The 19,007-nt window shown below is 35.6% G+C and overlaps 1 long non-coding RNA gene across 1 annotated transcript; it reads right to left on the reverse strand.

The window, feature by feature from the left end:
• Positions 1 to 827: 827 nt before the first annotated feature.
• On the reverse strand, positions 828 to 18,464 carry LOC131424823 (uncharacterized). Its single transcript, XR_009228376.1, has 3 exons — positions 11,503 to 18,464; positions 6,403 to 6,657; positions 828 to 972 (listed from the first exon to the last, which is right to left on the reverse strand). It is a non-coding gene; the product is annotated as an uncharacterized LOC131424823 (long non-coding RNA).
• Positions 18,465 to 19,007: the final 543 nt, after the last annotated feature.

A 19,007-nucleotide genomic window follows, 5' to 3' on the forward strand; every position in this document is an offset into this window, starting at 1 on the left:
TGGTAGGCATCACTCCACTTTCTTCCAGCTTCTTGTTCTCTTTTTTAACAAGTCTGATGAAACCAAGGGGTGTTTTACTACAGAGCTGCATGGCCAGTCCATTTTTAATTCTGTTTTTCCATATGGTCTCCATAAGTTGCTGATGTAGGTCTTGAACTTGCAACCCTCCTGCCTCAGCCTCCCAAGTTGCTGGGGTTACAGATGTGGGCCACTGTGACCAGCCAGTCTAATTCAGTTCTGAATCTTAATTGTTTATATCAAATCTGTTTTCTCCCTTTGAAAGCTTTATAGATCTTCGCATTGTCTTCTGTGTTCTGAAATGTCATAATTATGAAACTTGTATAAGTCTATTTTTATTTATTGTACTGGACACATCCTAAGTCCTTTAAATTCTTCATTTTGTTGTGGGAAATTCTCATAAATGGTTTTGTTGTTGACTTCCACTCCTCCACTTTCCCTGACATAGTATTTGGTTCTTCTGTGTTTCTCCTCTAATTTTTAAATAACTATGCTTATATTTCTATTTATCCTTTGATATAATTTAAGATAGTTTGTCAATTTATCTGCTTATCCACTTACTGAATTTCTATTTTTCAATCCTCATGCTTTTAATTTGCAATAATTCTTTATTTTTTACATTTTTCTGAGAGGCTCATTTTTATTAGAATCTCCCATTTCAGGAAACTTATTTCTCGAAACATTTTGATAATAACTTTTTTTTTCTATGTTTTCATCTCCCTCTAGTCTTTTGTCTCCTCTAAGCTGCAACTTATTTGTTCTTTCTGTAGTTTTGTTTTGTTGTCATGTGTATGTTGGATCTTCTCCTTTAGATATCTAGGGATTCTTACCTGGTTTGTAATAATTAAGAGTGGATTGCTGGATACAGTGGCCCACATCTGTGATCCCAGCAGCCCAGGGGTTGAAGCAGGAGCATCACACATTTATGGCCAACCTGGACAACTTAGTGAGATCCTGTCTCAAAAGAAAAAAAAAAGTGCTGAGGATGTAGCTCAGTGGTAGAGCACCCCTGGGTTCAATCCCCATTAACACACAAGAAAAAAAAAGAGTTGCCGCAGTCCATCTGCAGCAAAATAGCGGGGGGGGGGGGGGTAACGAACAACTTGTGTAGATTGATACAGCAGGAGTGGGAGCCGTTTATTTTAGGACAGGAGGGGTATTTATACATTCCACACAGCTTATCTAATTAACATAAACTAGATACAGCAGTCAACCAATAAGGAATCTCCACACTGGCGTTACTTCACAAACCACTCCCTCTGGCAAAATGCCAGGAGCCATCCAGACTTGTTTACAGACTCTAACATTTGCCAGGCGCCATCCTGACTTGTTTACAGACCCTAACAAAGAGAGTATCACAAAAAATTCAGGGAAAATTCTATGCTTCCAATGGGAGGCTTGATGACTATGGGGGTAGAATGATTGAGCTGGTCTGTTTATGGAAATTCCCATCCCTTATTAGTGTTTCTAGATCTTTTCTCTTGGCTGGTCTGATTTTCAAAGATGAAACTATCACTTTGGTAGGGGGATGTAGATCTCATCATCTACTTTAGGGGAGCAAAGTAGAGGAAGAGATGTTGGCAGTGGCTTCAATATTTAATAAGTGAGCATATTTAGTTTAATCTTCATTTCAAGATAATGTCCACATCATTAACTGTTTCTAGACCCCCTCCCCACCACAATCTATCCCTACTCCAGTCTAGATGTCCTCTTATTACCTCTCCATAAGAATCAGGCACCAGTTTGCCACAGGTAGGAGAAGTGATGGAAGTCCCATTACACCTTCAACAAGCTTTCTACCATTTTTCCTGTTTTCAAAATTGTCTTCATATCATAAATACTAGGACCATCAATCCCCAAGCCTTTAGGATTCAATCCCTAGAATCATTCTATCCCCTCCCCCTTACCTCAGGATTTTTGACCTCTTTACCAGGTGAGGTGCCAGCTGTCCTGCTTACACCTGTCAACAGGTTGTTGCTATCACCTCCCTTCTCATTTTCTTTGTCTTAATATTTTATGCCTCTTTTTTTCAAAAAACCCTTTCTTATTGTTTGTGTGTATATATGTATGAAGAAAGTTATATGTTTTACTTGCCATTGTTAGATGGAAATTCAATAGAAAAACTGAGACACGATGTTCTCTTGAGTCATGCAATGGAATCATTGTGAAGTCTCAGCTTTAATCCTAAATAAAGTTGGCCCTAGCAAGAACTGAGTAATCAAGATGCTCAATCATTCCTATGATTGAGAGATGAAAGGATGCTGATTGCTGGAACCATTGTGCCAGTTGGAATGAATAAGGCAAACTTCTGGTAAGTGGTCTAAGTATATATGCAGTAAGATTTTTCTTCTTTTCTTTCACTATTAGATCAAAGAAAATTAATTAAGTAGATAGAAAAAAAGAGAAACTATTTCTTTTTGCTGAGCACCTTTCATATAGTCTTGGGAAAATAACTCTTCTTTGAAGAGGCCTTAAAGTCCTGAAGGATTCAATAACAATCATCTGAAGGTCACACAAGCAAATGTGTACCCATAGGAACCACATAGGTATAAATGAGATATATGGCAAATAGACCATGAGATATAACATATGGCAAAATAGAACATGAAATATAATATATGGCAAAAGGCCTTTTTCCTTAGGGTTGGGGATACCACAGAAAACATGAAGGAACTATGGGTAACTTGAAGGTGAATGCTCTATTTACAGTGTTCTTACTAATGAACTTTAACCTATTAGTAACTTGTGGAAATGAGCAATATACATTATCAAGAGAAACTAGAAATACGCTTTTAAGGTGAAATTATTCAATGATGTTAAAATGAAATATTACAATATTAACATGAAGCCTTTTAAATAATTTTAAACATTGACAAGCAGTTCAAAAATGATAAACACTATTCAGGCCAAGGAAAACATATTAGTGAACCAAATTGAGTTGCAATGTTCATTTTATAACCCATGCCATAGTGTCCTATTTATCCTGGTTCCTATTTCAAGATTGCACAGGGTCATTCATAACTGTTATGGCAAAAGTAGTTTTTGAGGTTGACATTTATCTCTGGGAAATATTAAGCTTATTAAGATTGAAGAAAGGAGATTTAAAAATTCTATGTGCTCTTGGCCATGGAGCAACACTATTTTCATGCCATTTCTCAGCTTTAAAAAGGAAGCGGGGCTGGGGTTGCGGCTCAGTGGTAGAGCGCTTGCCCAGCATGTGTGAGGCACTGGGTTTGATTCTCAGCATCTCATATAAATAAATGAATAAAATAAAGCTTATCAACAACTAAAAATACATACACTTTTTTTTTAATAAGAGGAAGGAAGAAAACTGCTAAAGATACATTATTGTTAAAAAAAACTAAGAACAGTATGTTTAATATGTTAACTTTTATGTTAAAATAGAAGCATATTTTTATATTTGCTTGTCTATGCATGAAGAAAAATTTTAAAATTTCATAAAAAGATTTAATAATGACCTCTGGGGTAGGAACTGTGTAGGGGAGGACAATCTGGAGAGGTCTTTGCTATATATGTTTTTCTTGAGTTATGATACCACCTTTTCAAACAATTAAATTAAAATCTTATTCCATTTTAATCACAAATCCATATCAAACAAACCTAAGTTTGAAAAGGATATTTTAGCTTATGTGCTGAAAGAGTCCAGGGGCAGCGCATAAGCATAAGACATGGCTGAGTAAATTAGGACTTCCTTGCTTTCTATTTCTCTGTTCCTTTATAACTCCTCACACTCAACTCTCACCTGCAATTCTTCTTGCAGCATGTGATTGCCCCTCAATGTTCTGGAAAAATGGTCACAAGCTACATGAACCACTTTGTTCCTATAGCTTGCCAAAGAGAAATAAAACATATTTTCTTCTCTGGCAGGGAAGTCCCAAGAAGGAGTCTTCGACTGTCTTGGGTCACATACCCATCCCTGATCCCGAAGCAATCACTGTGGTCAGGGGTAGAGTACTCTGATTGGCTAAGTATAGGTCATATGGAGATGTTGAGTTTGTCCTCACTTGCACTGTACAGAAAGGGGACGGGTAATCCCTCAAGCTAGGGTTGATGGTAATCAACACATTATCTACTATAAAATAAAACGCTTTAAAAACTCCAAAAATCCTTTTAAATCCTGTGAGTCACACATTTTTATCTAGACCTACTACAGAATTCAGTGTACTTCATGGTACTAGGGACATGGAAAATGACCATCAACTACCCAAAATTCTGCTCTCCATTTATGTGGGTTTGAAAGCTGACACTAGAATATGACATCTTCTTCTAGAACCCTATGAAGTTGTTATTTTATAAAACTAGAAACACATCAAGCCCCTCTCTATTACAGACTGCTAGTTTCCTCTTGGTATAAATAATTTCAAAGTCTAGATTAACATGATGAGACAAAAGAAAATGTGTACAAAAAGAAAGCAAGGCAAAAAGCTTCAGTTTCAGAAATACTGAATTAAACTTTACAAACCTGTCAAATTTTTAGAAGATAAAAAACTCAGTGAAGTTCAATATAAAGTCATCTAACCCAATGACTGAAGACAAAAGGTGGGTTTCTGATTAGTGAGTTAGCTAACTTGTGCATTTTGAAGCTTTTTCAGTTTTTGAGGAGAACCCAGTATGCTTCAGGAGAGAATGCAGGTACACTCAAAAACAACTCTACCTTATTATACATTGTGAAAAGAAGCAGGGTGAAATAAACCCCTGCAATTCTTCCAAATATCAGTTTCCCCATCTGTAAATGGAGATGACAGCTTTGTTTTACAAAATTATTCGGAGTTGCATAGTATCCACTAGAGACAGAATGGTTATGCTCTTCCCCTCCCAAATTCATACAATGAAATTTTAACCCTTAATGTGATAGTGTTGAGAGATGGGGTCATTAGGATGTGTTTAGATAATGATAGCAGAGTCCTCATGAATGGAATTAATTCCCTTGTAAAAGGGACCCCAAGGAGCTCCCTTCCCTTTTTGCCATGTGAAGTGATAGTTCAAAGACTGTTAAGTTCTAAAATCTGGGAAGTGGGCTCTCATCAAACAGCAGCACTGGCACCTTGATCTTGGGCTTCACAGCCTCCAGAACTTCCAGAAAGAAATCTGGGCTGTTTATAAGCCACCCAGTCTATGGTATTTTATCATAGCAGTTCAAATGGACCAAGACAGTATACAACTGCTACTGTACCAAATTACTACAAACTTAATGATATAAAACAACACGAATTTATTATCTACAGTTATGCAGGTCAGAAGTCCAAAATGGGTGGGCAGAACTTCATTAGTTCCAGAATCTCTAGAGGAGAATTTAATTTTCTTGCTCTTTCTAGTTATTAGCTCATGGCCTTATCACACTGATGCCGCAGTCCGGCTGGGCAAAATAACTGGGAGGTGACAAGCAACTTGAAGGTTGAAGCGGGAACTACTTTATTGGTGGGGGGGGCTCAGCGGGAACTGAGCAGGAACTCAAGGTAGCCGGAACCCAAGGTAGCAGGAACCGCTTTATTGCGGAACAGCAGAGGTATATATACCTAACTGATTACATACAGCTTGACTCAATTAGCATCATCTAGATACAGCAGTCAGCCAATAAGGAATCCCCACCATCTTAATGGCTCTGTGGTGTTGCCTCACAAACCACTCCTCCTGGCAAACTGCCAGGCGCCATCTTGACTTGATTTGTGGTCCCTAACACACTGACTTCTGCTTCCATGGTTATGTCTTCTTTTCCAACTCTGATCTTTTTACCTCCCTCTTATAATGATTTGGATAAATGGAAGATAATCCAGAATAATCTTTCAATGTCAAGATTATTAACTTAATAATATCTGCAAAGTTCCTTCCCATCTAAGTAGCATATCCATAAGTTTTGGCAATTAGAACATGGACAACTTTAGGAAGCCATTATTTTGCCTACTTTAGGAATATAAAATGAAATATCTATGAAAGTTCTTAGCACTGTGCTTGTCACATAATAGATGCTAGATCAATGCCAATTTGCAGCTTGTAAGTTTTAACAGTTCAGATGTTTGATCATGCACTCTAGTATTAAAATATTCAATGTCCTGTAAGGCAGAGTATACAATGGTACATTCTTGTAAATGTCACCTTATATTTTTACATTCATGAATCTTGCCTTAGAAAAGATTTTTTCTATCCCAAAATAAGGCAGAATTTGGAGCTACTTTAAGCAGCAAAACATCCAATATACAAATTTTCTTCCATTACTGTTTAATGAAGACCAAAAGCAAACCATGAACTGTGGGAAAATTTCAAAGAACACTCAATGCCCTAAATAATGTTACATCTTGTAGATGGTGCCAAAGGATTAGCTTATCAAGAATGACAGGAGGTTGCAGGAGGTCAAGGTGTGAGTACCTGTGTTTGGGTTAACAGCTTCCAAGGGCATCTCAGGGTCTTTTTTGAGGGGAGGATCTTGCTGGTCCAAACCACATTCAGCACAGTCCAGTGGCTCTAAACCAGTAGATGAAGGCTGGCTTTTAATGTTTTTCTCCTGCCCTATTGCACTCCAACAACTTCAGTGGCTAAATAGGATGCTCCATTGCTTTGAAGAAGGTGTGTGGTAGTCTTTGAGAACCTTCCCAAATGGTTCATGAAGCACAGACCTCATGTCTAAACAAAGGTACATATTAAGACAATAAATTCTAGTGCAAAAAATAAAACACCCATGATATCCAGAGGGGTCAATCTTTGCAGTAATGAAGTTTATATTTGGTATGACGGTCCATCCTTAGTAGGTGTTCTTTCTGGTTAATAATAGTCTTTGTTTAGTAGTTGCTCTCCTAGGAGGCAATGCTAATGTAATACTCACTGAGTTTTCTGCTGCTGGCTGGGAATTATCAATAGGTCATAAATAAACTACCACCACATAGAAAAGACAATAAGATTATATATACTCCTACTACCTCCAATTACAGTAAGAGCAACAATTATAAGGTTGTACTCCTACAGCCTCCCTAGGGAGAAAATGAGAGGAAAATGTTCCATTAGCTTAATGAAGAGAGCATGGCGGAGTCACAGTCAAATTTTCTCACTATTAGCACCTATGGTGTGCCCCTGCACACGAGGGAAGCTTGAGTTGCAGGGTAACAATTAAACTTTTCTGACAATTAGCCCCTACAATGTACGGTCCCTATACCCAAAGGAGACATTTCAAAGAATCACATTTACATTTTTCTCACCTCTTGCCTATAAAATTTGAATAAGTCATTTGCTTGTGGAAATGGAGGAAGTAAGAGTGAAAAGTTTATTTTACGGATGAGTGCAAAGCATCATGTTGGCAGTTTTGCCCAGAGCACAGGTCATCTGAATGCCCCTGTCTATAAAAGGAAAGGTTAAGAAAGAGGAAAGATCTGCAGAGAAATGTTCACACAACCTAATTAGGGAAAAAGATGGACTTGGATAAATGTCAGTTATTTAGCTTCTGTGTTAGGAAGAAGACCACTGAAAGAAAAAAAGAGAGATGTGAGGCTTCACTTTGCAAAGGGCAAAGAGAATCAGGTTTGCCTCCTGGAAGGTGTTGTATTGGAAAGGGAAGAAAGAAGTCTTCTGAGACAGGCTGCCCTGGGCTCAGATTCTAGCTCTACCATTTAATCTCTCCAGGTCTCAATTTTTCTCCTTTGCAACATGGAGGTGCTAATAAAGCAAACTTTCATGGATTATTGGGAGGATTAAAAGAGAAAATGTATAGGGATTAACCAATAGTGCTTAACAAATGTTAGTTATTATTTTTGTTCATACTCAGCCTAGAATGTTGCACATTTGTATAGCATAAGTAAATTTTTGTGTGAAATTGAGTACTATCAAAATTTCCTCCTGGATATCATAATTCAAACTTTACTTTAGGTGGTAGTGCATAGATAGTTTACTTGGTTTCCTCTCAATTTAAAAGGAAGGATATTTATGCAATTTGGAGATATACATTTGAATGCTCTACAAATTGTCCATAAATAAATGGATAAATATGGACAATTAGTGGATCCCCCTCCCCACCCACACATACTACATTGTCAAAAGCACAAGAGACTTTTGTTTGGTCCAACTTTTCTACTCTATCAAGTGGAATCCTGAGGTCCATCATGCCTGTGCACTACTGCTGTTGCTTCTGATTACCGCATGGAGTCACTGTTGAAAAGTGGATGTTCTCCTGTCCCCTTCTCTGGGAAGAACAAAGCAGTTCTTAGAAGCTCTACCCTCTCTTCCTTGGAGATGAATTTGACCAAAGGTGCACCTCTCATGTATATCCTTTTCTGTATTGTACCCCATATCCTCCAGCTCACTAGTTCACCAGAATCAGGACTGGTTCAAATCTCAGCTCTCTCAAAAACCCAGAACGCTCTCCCATCCTTCCCTTAAAACACCCTCAAAGGGGCTTCCTGGATTGCATTTCTAACTTCCAACTTCTAGTTAGAGTTACTGGAAATAAATAAATAGAAATCTGAAAATAAGTAAATAAAAGCAAGTCAAATAGCAAACTTTGTCTTATGAATAAATAGTATTACCTAGGATATAATATTTCAACAAATATTAATCTTCCTGGGCTGGGGATGTGGCTCAAGCAGTAGCGTGCTGGCCTGGCATGTGAGGGGCGCTGGGTTTGATCCTCAGCACCACATAAAAATAAAATAAAGGTGTTGTATCCACTGAAAACTAAAAAAAATAAAGATTAAAAAATTCTCTCTTTAAAAAAAAATTAATCTTCCTGTCTGTGGATTTTATTGGTGCTTCAGAAGGGGGTCTGCAATGGCAATTAGGCTTTTGGTGTTTGTGAAAGTACAGTAGTTAAGATCTTTTAATTGTATCAAGATATTGGTTTGAGAAATGGAAGTACTTCATGTTCACCTGTCCTGCGATGGCTGCTGTCCTGCATCAATCAAGTATTGGGTCACCTCTCCTGCATGAAGTGTGTTGATACCTTTTACAGCGCTTGCTGCTCCTTTCCTATTTACAAAGGGTTCATTATGCCTTCTGCCCTCCAATTTCTGTGACCATTATGAATACGTTGTAAAAACTGCACCCCATTTCCAGAGCTCATTATTCCTTTTCCCTTCATTACTTCCAAAGAATTTATCATCATCTCACATACTTCATATTTTACTTATTCATGTTTCTATTTTCTGCCCTCTCTTAACTATAGCTAAGAGCTGCATGAGAACAGGGGATTTTTGTTTATTCTTTACCTAATCTCCTCAGAACAATGCTTGGCACTTAGTTTCTCAATAGTTATCTCTTGGTAGAATTTATTTTAAACATTTAAATCGTGACCCAACTTCATATTTATTAAAGGATAAATTATCAAGATTATAGATGGGAAAGATTTTTATAACTCTACAAACTTTCTTTCCTAACAATAAGCTCTATCATCATCACTACCAATACTTTTTTTATTATTAATTTGACTCTTCTCCCAAAATTAGGTGGCTACAAATGATAAAATTTGATATCTATATCTTATAAAAGAGGACTTTTAAAAAAAAGAGACTAAGAGATGATCTAGTTATTTTGCCCTGCTCCCATATTTTTTGAGATGTGGAAAGTGACAGCAGATCATGTAGTTCTGAGGGGATTAGGTAAAGAATAAACAAAAATCCTCTGTTCTCATGCAGCTCTTAGCTTCATTGTCTGAATCTGAAGGGTTTTAAGATAGAAAAAAACCTGTGACTTTATAAAAAGATTTGATAACCTGTCCTCATCAGCATAGAAGCTCCCCAAAGCTTATGAGCCCTATGTTCGTGTCTGAAATCATAGGCAATGATTTTGACTATGTCACAGTATCAGGGTGGACCATGCAAGTAGGATGGTGATGTACTTACTGTGTTTTGAGAGGTAGTATGGAGACCCTATAACCCACAATATAGTATACTCCCAATATCAAAAACCACACCATTGGCTTTTGTGCTAAGCTTTACTCACTCTGCAATCCTATTTGAAAAGCAAATCCTCTGAATGTTGGAACACAAAAGGTTCCTAATACTTTAGTGGGGGACACAGAGACTTTGAAGGGATCCCAGAAATCCAGGAGCACAGAAGCACTGAGCATCTGGGACTGGGGAAATAGCAAAGGGGATTCTAGGAGTGTACTTAAGAGGAGGCAAAAATGCTGTGGGTCAACTGAACACTTAAAGCCAGCTCTGAGCTTCTTCCACAGTTAAATGAGCTAAAAAAAAAAAAAAAAAAGCCTTTATAGTGTTAATGGTGGGATACGATGATGCAGAACTAATAATGTATGAAGGCACTGGGAAGCATATGACTTACATGAAGTTATTCAACAATTATTAATTTACTAATTGTACTCTTGATCTCCTTCTGTGATTATTTATGAACACATAAGTTTCAGAGTGGTGCAGCACTTCTCTGAATATTTTCTGCAGTTGGATGTATCTAGTATGTGTTGTAAATGACACGGTACAAAGCATGTTTTATGGGTTAGAAGAAATAAGTGTATTCAGTAATGTGTTGAGGGATAGAGAATCCCCTGCTGATGTAGGGGACACACTATACAGTAGTTAAACACAACAACAATACTAACCAGATTTGGCTGTTTTTTATTACCACCATGTGCCAACAATTCTAAACAATGCTAGTGATAAAATAATCCCCCCCAAAACTATCTTTGGTTGATCTAAATTCTAAACAATTCCTCTGATTATTATTGTTGAGTTGAAATAAAACACATCAAAGTTTTAGTTAGCACAATTTGATAATTTATCCTTTAAGAAACATTAATTTAGAGAATTCCCAATTGTACAGTTAAGCTTCCACATATAAACTCTGCTGTACCCACTCCTTTCAGGAAAAACTAACTCTGAGAAACAATGAAACCTGCTTTGAAAGCAATTTTTATCTCCAAACTTTGTATTACATAATTCTGTTTTTAAACAGTATATCTGAAATTAACAACAGTGATTTTGAAGACGAAAAACAACCCAAGTTATTCTATGAAGTTTTTGTAATAAAGACAAGATAGCATGCCAACTCTATGGAGTATTGTTTTTGAGAAGTGCAGATTTTTAAAAAAATTTTTTAGTTGTAGATGAACACAATATCTTTATTTTTATTTATTTACTTTTATGTGGTGCTGAGGATTGAACCCAGGGCGAGGCAAGCGCTCTACCACTGAGCTACAACCCCAGCTCATGAGAAGTACAGATTTTATTTCAAACATCAAGTCTTACCAAATATGAATAATACTTCTATTTATTGTTAACCATTTGCTTTAAACTAAATATAATTCAAGAAAACAACGGTGCATTGGTGGTATAATTTATTTGTTTAAATTGTATCTACATTCTGCAAGATATTTTGGTTTATTAAAATACACAGCTGGAGTGGTTGTGGCTCAGTTGTACAGCGCTTGCCTAGCATGTGTGAGACACTGGGTTTGATTCTCAGCACCACATATAAATAAGTAAAATAAAGGTCCATTGACAATTAAAAAATATTTAAAAAAATACATACCTGGGCATGATGGTGCACATCTGTAATCCCAGCTACTTGAGAGGTTGAGGCAAGGAGGATTCCAAGCTTGAGACCAGCCTGGACAACTTATTGAGACCCTGTCACAAAATTAAAATTAAAAAAGAAAAAAACAGAGTCTAGGGATGCAGCTCAATGGTAGTGCACTTGCCTAGCATGTGCTAGACCCTGGTTTGATCCCCAGTACTGGGGGGAAAACAACCTCACTTACTGGTTAATGTAATGTTGTTATGCATTATTACAACAGACCAATATTTAGGTATAAACCCTCACTGAAGATACATTTGTATAATTTAAAATGGTCAGTTTTTTAAATTCTGTAATACATTCCTTTTTATTTTTTTAACCAGCATTATTATTATGAATACACACATATATATTCAGTAAAAAGCAATTTTCACTATCTACACATCTTTTTCTGGCCATCACACTTGTTCTTTTCATTACTACTGAAAATAATTTTGTTATGTGGAGGTTGACAGGTGTCAAATATTCTAGATGTGCCACTAATACCCTGATAGTACACTGAGATCTGCTAGGATCTCTACTAACTACTTGCAGCCTTGCAAATGTTTTGCACCTTGACTGGTTGATTTTTCTAGTGATTACTAAGCCAATGAGCTACATAAGACCAATTTGAGTTCCATTTTTAACTCCATTAAAAGATAAGAATTCTTATTATTATAATTACTTTGTCTTCACTGGTTAAATTAACATTCAGTTATTGGGGTTGCTGTGCAATATACAATATTATTTTACCTACTGTGTGTTCAAAGTAGTCTTGTCACAGAAACAGCATGCTAGCACGAGAAGCATTATAACAAATAGGTAAATACATGTCTTTTGTGAATTAAAAGGGGGGTAATTATGTCAACTGTACTGCATTTGTGGGTGAATAGCTAAAAATAATTGAAGTAAAAATGTCAGGAAATATTTAACATTAAGTACAAATAATCACAAGATTGTCATAAGAATGACAATGACCTGTAAAATAATTTTTAGTTTCCTTTGGTAGCGTCGTCAAATTAGAATAAGAAAACACATGTAAAAACACTTTTATTTTCTCTTCACTTTAAGCAGTCTCAGTCCTAGCCTATGCACTACAGGTACAATTGCTGTAATTTTCCTGTCAAAATAGATATTTGCTTTAAAAGATCCTCAAATTATTATTTTTATTTTTGTAATTTATCTTTATGCTTTGTACAAATAGAAACCAAATAAATCTTAATATTGAAAATATTTTGGCTCTCTAGAAACATGTAAAATTTTGCTGTATGGGGTATGCCTATTATTGAGATTCTTTTAAAAATAAACATACCAGAATCTGCAACTGATCTTTAGAGTAGTCTCTCTGGTTAACTACATAGTTTGCCAATCATTCTGACATTGTGCCAAATCTTTTATGGGCATTCCTTTCTTTGTTAATGGCCTTCAAGCCTTGTGGCATATTCTTTTATTTTTTGCAATGCTGGGGCTTGAACCTAGGGTCTCGCACTGAGTTACACCCTCAGCCCCAAACATTGGTGATTTCTTTAGCCTCATGAATATAAGGTGATTGATTAAGGTAAATAAAAGAGTTTTATTTAAAAAGAGGGAATTATAAAGTTCATTTTTCTTCTGCAGCTTCAAAATCAACTTTGCTGGCTTTTGCATAGAGAAGTCCCTTAGATACTCTTCTAGCTAAGAGCTTCATTGGAATCATCTCTAGAGAAGACATATTTGAAAGACAACATGTATTTGAAGACATGAAACGGTAGGACTGCTAATTATGTCCCCAACCCTTAATAGTCAAACAGATTCTAATGGCTTCTGATGTAAAGCAATGATTGGTGGCAGAACATGGCTGTTTTGGGGCAAGAATGAAACATATAATGTTAGAATTTACAAGGGAACTGGCTGACATAGACAGTTTTAGGATCATGTTACATTTTCTCCAACCTTTCTCTCTTAAATTTTGTTTGGAACATTATTCAGCAATGCAATGATATTATTTTGCAAAAATAATTATTTTCAGTCTTATTCCAAAAATAAAGGATATAGTGTTACAACATTAATAAACAGTATAATAGAATGCAGTAGGATAAAATAACTGAAGCAAGAGAAAAATAAGAATAGAAAAGTGAAAGCAATGCAAACTTATTAAACAAACAAGTATATAAAAAAGTTCTGCACACCTTTAATAAAAGAATTTCAGCTTTCAGTTTCCTAGTTACTAAAGCAGAGAGGAAAACGATGCTATAAGGATATGTATGTATGTGAATTCTAAGTGCTGGTTAGCTTACCTAGATGAAATATTAAACCTGACTTTGCTATTGACACAAACTTTTAATTTATTTGTGCAGCAGTAAAAAATGGGTTTTTAATCCTCGGTTTTCCTCTAGTTTACTAGAACATTACAAAAAATATGGATATACAAAGCTATAACCTATGTTCAGCTCATAAGGCATTAAAGGAAGTCCAACAATGAACTAGTGCTAACTTTGTACCATTCACTTGATATGCTAGCTCATTTAATTCAGGAACCAATCTTACTTTTTACAAATGAGGACTCTGGGTACAAGGTCTCCTTAAAGACAAATGGCATTTGGACTGTACTATGCCTAACCATAGAGCCACAGTATATTCTCCACTGATAACACTACTTACTAACTCCTCCTAGGATTTCCTGAAAACTATCTTAAGTAGAATATAAGAGTTACCTATTTTAAATTCTCTAAACATCAAACTTTGATTTTCATTAAGGCCCAAGACTACTTTTGTGCACTGAGTTTCATCCTTTGTATTTAGCCATTTACCACCTGAATTATTATTTACTCAATATTTTTTCTTTATATGAAATCAACTCAAAATATAAGGATTTCATATTATTATTAAAAATATAAAGCCAGTATGCCTGCCAGAGAGAAAAATAAAATATGAAGAGAAATAATTATCAAAAAATGTGAGTACACACAGCTCCTACAAAGCTCTCAGGCACCAACTGTACGTTCCAGGGCAGCAGGGGAGAGGACAAGGGGGACTCTTCTATGTCAGACCTAAAGTCAGGAAGCTCCTTGGGTGGAAGAGAATGGTTTTCAGTGGCAGTTCCTGAGGGTCACAGTTAAGCCACAATATCACATGATGCCCTTTCTCACATTCAGACAACAGAGAAACTTGGCACTGTGGCAGAGAGACAGCCCTAGAGAACATGAAGGAATATGTTTACTGCCTTAAGAAATCTGTAGTTGCTGCCAGAAGTAACTTATTCAATAGTACTAATTTGGGCAAAAGTGCTCATAGAATAAAATAAAATGTTCCTTTACTCTGAGAATAATTTTCTACTTTTTTTGGCATTAGTAAGATATAAATGCCCTTGTTATGAAAATTCAGATTTTCAGAAGGTAAATTTGACAATTCAAATAATGTTACATCAAATCAATAAATCAAGCAATCTGATATTTTGAAAAATTGTCAAATAATTTAAAAATTATTTTTTATAAAAAAAGCAAGAAACCCCAAAAGTAATAGCTGGTACCTTGAAGCATTTCTATATCTTTCAGATTGTAAATTCTGGGGAAAGCAAGCACAGCCTACCTAATTTTACATTTTTTTCCCCCCAGATATCCAACTCAGGTTTAATTGGTGATTCATCTTAAGAACAGATGATTTCCACACTAGCAATAAACACACAATAAACAAATAAAATTTGTTCAATGTTCCTGTAGACAAATTTTATTTTCACTCAACCCTACTTTTGGTAGAATATGACTATTTTTCTAATGTGTGAATTTTGAGTCAGTGTCTCCCCATGAATAATGAAATGTTAAACTTAAGCAAACTTTACAACATCTACACCCACTCTATTCTACAGTCATTTTATTTACTCCAAGGACCCATGGAAGCAACTGAGTAGGTAGGTGTTTCTATAATATAACAGCTGAACATTCAAAATCAGAGGCAAATAGGCAATTAATGTAATTTTGAAATCTAAAGGCATAGCCACCTAATTATAGTCAGTTCTACGAAAAGGCCATTATAAATCTTCAATATAGAAAGGAATGAACACCAAATATCTTTGCACTTAGAACTTGGTATCTTTCAATACTCATAGAAACCCCAAGGAACTGGGAGGAAACCAAAGACCACAAAGGTTAAGTACTTCTCTGAGACCACCCAGCTTGTAAACATCGAGCTGGGATTTGAAACCAGGCCTGTGTGAACTTCAAAGACTATTATTTTCTCTTTACCACTCTGCTTGTATGGTTAATGGAAATGTTAAAATAATCACTTTGAGGTTGGGAATATAGTCAATGGTAGAGTGCTTGTCCAGCATGTGTGAGGCCCTAGGTTCTATCCCTACCCCTGCAACAAACAAACAGAACAAAGTAATCACCTGATTTCTTAGATACTGGCAAATCCAATTCATTTCATCAGTATATAGGGATCAAGGAAAGCTGTGCTTTATTGGATGAAGGGAATCATAGCCTATCAGGTTGATACCAACCCCAAACAAGTTTTACTGTGGTAAATAATGGGGAGCTTACAAAGCTGTAGTACATCGAGTCCCAGAAAAGAATTTCTAAGATGGGAGTGCCAAATGTTTTAAGATTCACTGAAGCATGATTGGAAGCAATGTGTCCTGGGATGGGCAGCCCCAGCAGCTGCAGTTTAACAGGTTGGGCCAAGGCTGTCTAGTGTGTATAAAGAGCAGTCACAATGGCAAGAAATTCTCTGAATAGTGCTAGAGATGGCAATTGCAGGGCAGATTTCACTGGTGCAGAATGCGAATTGAACCACTATTTGAGCAATCAAATTTTTATACACACATGCAAAAACCAAAATCACTTACTTAAACATCACTGATTTGTTTTAGGTGGGAGGACAATCTGCTTTGTATTGTACCTAACATTTTGCTACTTCATTAAATCAACACTAAGTTTCCTTTGTGTTTCTGGTGGCACTGGGAATACAAAAAAAAATGTGAAGATGACTGTGATAGCCAAGTTCAAAATTTTGGGTGGGAGTTAAAGATTTGCATACTAATATGAATCCATCTGAGGCTGTTACTCTACAGAATTTATATTTTTCTTGTTTTCTTACACACACATGGATATCTCTAAGTGTGTCTATCTATACTCGAAGGAAACAGGCAAAGACAAAAAATAGTCCCAAATTTTGAATATGTTCTAAGGGAGTTGTTATAGTGGATGTGAACACCCTAATAAAATTTAGCATGTCAATTAATTCAATATACATTATCATATCAATGGGTTATATTAATATTTTCTCATGTATATTTTCCTTATAGTTCTATATATACACCATTATATCTTCTTCATTACTAGTGAAGAGGTAAATATACTAGCACATGTGAACACACAAAATTCACTCAGAATTAGCGAGGGAGGTAAATGGTGGAGATAGTAGGGGAATGCATATTCACTATGTAGGAATATTTTTGTATTTGTCACTAAGTTAAATATACTTGCTTTCCTTAGAAATATATATTCTTCTTATATATCCAAACCCCGAATATTTGGAGGCAAAAAGGTTTTGCGTAAACATAACCTCTTTTGTTGTTCTGTTACACCAGATGTTCAGCTTTCTGTGATTCTGTTTGTCAGTGGTATCTATAGATATGTTGCCCTGAGATGTCCTTCATCTACTTGGTGTAAAGCTTCAATCATCACCTCTTTGGACAGTTTGTGTATTAATGAAGAGAAGTAGTTTTCCATTATTACAATGCCAATACACTGCAGAAGTTATATAATATATTGTTCAAAATTTGGGACTATTTTTTGTCTTTGTGTCTAGTTCTGGAGTGGTATATAATAATAACACAACAAAAGTATAACATCATGAATTTTTAATGACTAAATTAAGACCTCCATTTCAACTAGATCAGCAGTTTTAATTCTAAGCCATAACTTATGTTTGTGTTTGGGCCTTCTATATTAAATACTATAAGTGGCATGTGCTCTTTAAATATGCATAAGGGAATTAATTTATTTTTGATTAATTTATCACTAGCATTATGCCCTTAATAGGTATTAAGGGCATATTGCTAGTGATAAATTAATCAAAAATTCTCTGGGCTGGGAGTATAGCTCAGTGGTAGAGCACATGCTTAGCATGTGCAAGGCCCTGCGTTTGATTCTCAGCACTCCCCTACCCCCACTAAAACAAACAAACAAACAGAACAACAACAAAATCCAAACTGATTAATATCAGTTAAGAAGGTATAAACATTGTTGACCACTTCGACTGGTTATTGCCTTAGCAAAAGCAGAGGACTGGCATGTACTTTTAGATTCAAAAAAGATTTTTCTTAGATGATTATGGATAAAGAAATATTTTTTATTGATTCTGGACATCAAAATAATAAATATAAGATGCCCTGAAATTACATTATAGAAATGGCATATACTTAAATATCTGATTAGGAAGTTCTTAAGAATTTATAGTGTGGGATAATCTTTGGTAACTGTGATAAGCAGTTGAAATAAAGAAGACTGACAACTTGTCCCATGGTGAATACAAGAAAATAGTTTCTCAAAAATTAGTTCATAAGGGAATTCAGAACACTTATATTCAATAATACCTGAGATTAATTTTTTTTGTACTGGGGGCTGCTGGTCAATAAAAATAAAGTACTTTAATTCCTGTTAAGTACCACGCTTCTACTATTTCTAAAATATAAAAATGATTTCAATGGATCTCTTTAGAAAGATAAAAACTAAAATTCTTTCTAGGTTTTTAATTACTTTCCTGTTTTCTCAGTATAAATAATAAAGATCTATTAAACTTTTAAGGGCTGGGGATGTGCCTCAAGTGGTAGCACGCCCGCCTGGCATGCGTGTGGCCCGGGTTCGATCCTCAGCACCACATAAAAATGAAATAAAGATGTTGTGTCCACCGAAAACTAAATATATATATATATATATATATATATATATATATATATATATATATATATATATATATATATATATATATATATATATATTTAAAAAAAAGCTTTTAAATGTCAGATGGGCAGGCTTGTTAGTAACTATCTTTTCCACTCTCAATTTAATCTTTTTGAGGTAGATTAAGGTAATTGTAGCTCTCAAAAGTTATGACCCTAATCAGATATCTTTTTAATGCACATATTATATACTCAATTGGACACTAGTCAGTAATTTCACAATTGCTTTTAGTTTTTGTGATTCTTAGCATATTAAGGAATAGGATTATTTCTTATGCATTGTAGATCCTGGGAGGAAAGTTACACAAAGGATGTAGAAGTAACTGGAAGGTATATTCAAGAAAAATTCAAAGAAATGAATGTTTTTAAAAAATTGGTTCAATTTCTAGAGAAAAAAAATCTTTAGAGGGGCTGGGGATATGGCTCAAGTGGTAACGCTCTCGCCTGGCATGCATGCGGCCCAGGATCGATCCTCTGCACCACATACAAACAAAGATGTTGTGTCCGCCGAAAACTAAAAAAAAAAAAATTAAAAAAATTA

Source organism: Marmota monax, unplaced genomic scaffold (assembly GCF_021218885.2).
Source record: "Marmota monax isolate L192 unplaced genomic scaffold, Marmota_monax_Labrador192_F-V1.1 WCK01_AAM20220418_F8-fsc00001, whole genome shotgun sequence".
Classification (NCBI taxonomy): domain Eukaryota; kingdom Metazoa; phylum Chordata; class Mammalia; order Rodentia; family Sciuridae; genus Marmota; species Marmota monax.